Consider the following 5,622-nt stretch of genomic DNA (forward strand, 5'->3'; position numbering starts at 1 on the left):
CAGACGGGGTGGAGAATGTTGTTTGAAGCCATAGTCCGTAAGCTATGTCACTGTGAGGGGGCATGGTTGGCCCAGTCGTCTAAGGCGCCGCGATTTGCTGTGCAGAGTTGCGTCCCTTGGGCACACCAGAAACCTATGATTTTGGATTCGAAGTGGTAAACGTCTGAGACCTGCATTACTTCGGGCTTTCCTCCCACATTAAGCTGACATGCCGTGATATAACTGGAATTCTGTTCAAAGCGGCGTTAAACCCAACTCACTCACTTACTCTAAGGGGGCCATGTTGGATTTTTTGGGTGGCCCCATATCTTTAACTATTTGGAATGTCATAACCTACGACTGTACTAAGTTTCATGTTTTCATCACAAAGTACACAATTTTTCACGAAACGGCTGCACTATCATCATTCGTAAACACAACCTTATGATTTAGTTGGAAACTTTAAATAGAGATTTCCCTTGATTAAGGAATTGTGTTCTGTCGCTTTTATTTACAATATTTTCGAAACGCCAAGGTTTATGAAAACAATCTTTTGTATCCCAGCAATGTTTTCACTAAGGTTTACAGTCCTGTGAAGATTCCGGGGTCTTCAGCAAACCATGCTTGCCGTAAAAAGGTGACTATGCTTGTCGTAAGAGGGGACTAACGGGATCGGGTGGTCAGGCTCGCTGACTTGATGCATGTCATCGATCCCAAATGAGTGGATTGATGCTCATGATGTTAATCACTGGATTGTCTGGTCCAGACTCGATTAATTACAGACCGCGGTCATACACCTGGTATAATGTTGGGTGCGGCGTTAAACAACAAACCAACCAACCAATCGAAGGTTTACTTACACCATTTGGGCATGTGTCGAGTATGAAGCAGACAGATCATCGGTTGATCAGTCAACTAAGCCACCGGGCCTGTCCACCCAATTCATGTAGTCCCTTTGAGGGTCGCGACTGTATGAAAAGCGACGTCACGTAAATCTAGCCAATCCAGACCCAAACGTTGTATCTTGATCTGACGAGGATAGGCTAGAAACACGGAATAACCACAGGATGTTCTCCATAGGTATAAGCAGGTAACGCATCAATTCAATAAGAGTAAACATATTCAGCATCAAAACAAACCAGTAAATGGTAGTAGTAGGTTTATTTCACATGTGTACATGTGGTTATCCAACAAGGTAGGAATAATTTCCATGGGTTTTCCTCCTTTCGGGATTTATTTACCTCTGAAATTAAAAAGGTAGATGAAAAGTGGCATTTTCATACTTGAATATTTAGTAAGAAATTGAATATAGAGTAAGAACTATAATATGGATGTGGATGGCGATCGCTTTCCGGAACGAACCCCTGGTGTCATCACTGATCCATTCATATAATTTTCACTGCAATTTTGCCTTTTACGCCCAATGAAATCTGTTTAGGTAGATGATTGACACTGATTGCTAAACGTCGACGTTTTACATTTACATTATTTACCATATATCCAAACACATAGCATAGGACTGCTATAAACCGCCGTCGTATAGCTGGATTATTGCTGAGTGCGGCGTAAACAACAAACAAACAAACAGGACTGATATAGTGTTACTATATGTCGAATGATTTAAGTATTACCACTGAAATGAGATGAGACAAATATGCATGCCATACAAAGACGACTGTGTATGTTTTACAAACAAATGCATGACTAAAATCATATTCCTAATATTGTGTTTCACCAACATTCTGAACCAACACCATCAAAGCGTTGACGTCCCAAATCATATTCAGGCTACTTACTTACACGCCAGGTCAACCAGGGCCGACCTGTGCACCACGTCCACATTGGCAACGGCCGTCGAAGCAGTGGCGTTCGTCATGGGTGTCTCTACAGATGCAGGTGTCGCAGTCAGGGCGGTCTCCGCAAGTTTCTGAAATATAAACCTCCTTCTTAACAACAAAGGACAAAAACATTTGTCAGAGGTTTGAACTAGATTCCATCATTCATTTGACGCAGGCTTGTATTTAAAGGACATGTCCTATTTGCAGTTTTGTGGAAGGGTTTTGCTGACGCTGTGTTAGTAGTGGGTTTGAATCACAGATTCGCCATGATTGGGTTTTTTGTATTGCCAGTGGTTTCAACAAAATGGTAATCATCTTTGTTCTCTATCATCTTTGTCGTTCCTTCTACATTTGTCTAAAAAAATATATCAGCGGCGCGAAACCCAATTTGTTTATTGACTTATAGTCACCACCTTTTCTTGTAGGAGAACCTTTTCAGATGCCTCAATAACACGTTCAGATGTGAAATTTGTTGCCTGCAGTTATTATGGTCACTATTTTGTAAACTGACCTACCTGTGATGCAGCTATTGGCTGCAACCAGACAGGTACAAGTGCCATGAGAGCAGGCAAGCCTTCCGGTACTATCACATAACGTGTGAATACAGTCGTTGTCATCCCTGCAGGGCTCGCTGGCGATCACAGCTGAACGAAAGAAACAATATCTCATTAGAAGTTGGGGATCCTGTTTGGAGGTCACAGGTCAAGGCTTTAAGCGCAGTTTGTGGAAGAAAGCAATTGGATGGCTGAGCATGTTTGGCAGCCTTGTTTCCTAAGAGTTTCTTGGACCTGCCCGACACTGTTGTCAAATTAGTACATGTGTTTTTTTCCAAAGGCAAGTGCCTATGTTCGAAACATGCCTCTGTTCACTCAGCAGTGATTGGGTTCCCCTTTCGGTGAGGTGGTTATGTGACTATTAGTCTTCTAGTGCCTCATAGGCAGATCAGGATATATATTCCCCAGGGAGTTGAAATGAGGGCACACGGATTCATTTCCCGGAGTCATAATAGAACGCATTGATATCCAGCATGGAAAAAGGCGCAATGCAAATTAATAATATTATCTATGAATAATATGAACTATTATCATTATAAAAAATACATGTACACAACAAATCTCATTGGCTAACGTAGACACTAGCTAAACTATTAACGCCGTTAGTATCTTCAACTCACCAATAATAGTGCTGACAATGACGAGAAACAGTGTTGCTTTCATGTCTGGAGTTAAGCGAAAAGCTTTCAAAGTAAAGTCTTCATTTGGTTGATCCTCTTATATACTTTCTGTTTCAAATGATACCAACACCAATCCTGTCAGCCAGTCACGATGTTGTGATTCTGCACACAGCAGGTGCACGCAGAGCGTATGTTCCCGTGCGCGGTTATGTCATGAAATGTAGATAACAGGTTCATTTGTGGGAATCTGATGACCAACGATAGCTATCTTGTCATGTTCATGATCCTACAAATATATAGACAACACGATTTTATATATAAGAAATATATACAAAAAGAAAGTCTCGCAATAATGACACGAGTTGTTCTACATGTTTCTATTGTATCTGACCGCCTCCGTGGTCTAGTGGTAGAGCGTCCGCCCCTAGAGCGGAAGGTCTGGGGTTCGATCCCCGGCCGCATCATACCAAAAGACGTTAAAAGATGGTACTTTTTGTTACCCTGTCTGGCGCTCGGCATTAAGGGGCTAAAACAAGGATTGGTCGGCTCGGAGTCAGTATACTGTGTTTGAGTTGGGTAGTCATGTTAAACTGCGGCATGGTATCTCAGTGAGCTAGCACTATAAATCGGCATCAGTCCGGACTAGTACAAGCAGCCACACAAACACACACACGCACATGCACGTCGCTGTATAAGTGCAATAATCTTGGACGCGACGTTAAAGCCCATTTCACCTCACCTTCAATTGTATCTTCAGGGAGAAGTGATTACAGTTATAACACCGCGGCTTTACAATGACAGTGGTAACAATCACAATAGATACAAATATAGTTCATATACCATGTGCTACTTATTTAAAGATTGGCACAACCTTTTAATGAAAACAATTTTTTATCTTTACACTGCTGGGCATCAGCAGTATTCATTTTACGAAAAGGGTATATCTTAAATTCTATTTCCTTTCCTGCTGCGCATTTGTCGAGCGCTTAAGAGGCTGAAACCTTGCACGGGGTCCTTTATCTGTTTATGGACGCCCATTCTGTCTCTCAAGCACTCCGTTTGTCCAATATGTTGTACATGACATCCTTGGCGTATAATAACATAAATAATATATTTCAGTCCATGTTGGAGCGTACATGAAATTGTTGCTTCCTGTTTTTGAATTTTATTCAAGAATTTTCAACACGATATTAACATATTGTTTTTAGTTTCAACAAAATCAGTAAATGCTCTATCGTGTGACTGGATTTCTGACCTTCACTTGATAGTCTGGTTTGTTTACATGACGCATTGCATGCCAGGGGAATAGCTGTGCAGTGTCAGACAACAAATACATACTTTTTTTGCAAATTGTGGCGGATGCTACTGATAGGACAGGACGTGCTTGTCCTTTTCGCGAACACCTGGTGTCATCCATGATTTCTGTGATCATTTTTATCAAAATTTTCCACTAGTTTGCTTTTTACACCCAGTGGCATCTGTTTAGTGGGATAATCGAGAGTGATTATTCTCTAGCGTTGACGTTTATATTTCCTGGCTATTAATGCAGAAAATAATCCAAAATATTTGAATGTCGATGCTGACAGGAACTTGTTTTAAGTTTCTGTCTCTGCTGATATTATAACCTGGTGAATATCTTTCCAGGTGAGCTCTTATTATCAAAAACCCATCTAAGTAGAAACAACACTAAGAATTAAATTTGATCACCAAACAGTAGCTATCCCACTCGCATATATCATGATGCCATATTTGTCAGACATTTTCCACATATAACCAACTCCAAACCTGTTATATTTCTTTAAAACCCAGTGGTTTCACAAAACACAAATCAATCCCAATGTATGGTTCTTCTTCATAGTTTACAAAAAGCGGCGGAAAGCATTAGATGAATGTTCTTTTCCTCCACTGAAATGTAAACAAATGTGTGACTAGAGCACGGAAGACATAAAGACAAGATTGGCAAGATATTAATCATATACAAATATAAGACTAAAGAAGTACGATTGTACGATTCCGACTTTATCATGAGCATGTGTCTTTGAATCACCATCAAAAAGTGATGACATCCGCTGTTCGCGAAAAGCTGAGCGTATTTTTCACCACCGGTGGCACCCGTTAATTATCCCACACAAAGGCAAGTCAAGTTTTTTGTTCATCTAAAAAAACGGAAACATATGACACAAGTCCAGATATGGAATTGCCTTTTGCGTCACTATTTGTCACTGATGCATCAAGATTGGAAATGCTCTCTACTATAACACCTTTTCAAAGCTTTGCTTAGGCCTTGAATGTTGTTACCCTTTCAGCAAGTGCGATATGACGCTCAAAATTTGTGAAATGTAGACAAGGGCTGGAGTTGATGGAATATTGCTCGACAGACAGGGAAAGTTGACTATTGGATCCCTCTTGTCATACAGTCTTGCGGATAGTTTTGGGTCACTTTAAATCTACATATGAAACAGTTGAGACTGTTTCACTGGTACCTTTTATTTGTAGTACAGGTGGGAAAATCAGTGGAAGGGATGTGGCTCTTTGACCATTATTGAATTGTATCAGATCTTCGATATTCCTGAAGCATATGTTAAACTTCTTGGTTAAATTCCTCTGTTTTAATGTTGCTAAGCCGAGCAG

The 5,622-nt window shown here is 40.6% G+C and overlaps 1 long non-coding RNA gene across 1 annotated transcript; it reads right to left on the minus strand.

Moving 5' to 3' along the window:
• Nucleotides 1-1,124: 1,124 nt before the first annotated feature.
• Nucleotides 1,125-3,168, minus strand: LOC139443280 (uncharacterized). Its single transcript, XR_011651724.1, has 4 exons — nucleotides 2,992-3,168; nucleotides 2,333-2,461; nucleotides 1,776-1,906; nucleotides 1,125-1,222 (listed from the first exon to the last, which is right to left on the minus strand). It is a non-coding gene; the product is annotated as an uncharacterized lncRNA (long non-coding RNA).
• Between the last annotated feature and the right edge of the window lie 2,454 nt (nucleotides 3,169-5,622).

This window comes from Haliotis cracherodii, unplaced genomic scaffold, assembly GCF_022045235.1.
Source record: "Haliotis cracherodii isolate W230 unplaced genomic scaffold, xgHalCrac1.p SCAF_5, whole genome shotgun sequence".
In the NCBI taxonomy this organism is placed as follows: domain Eukaryota; kingdom Metazoa; phylum Mollusca; class Gastropoda; order Lepetellida; family Haliotidae; genus Haliotis; species Haliotis cracherodii.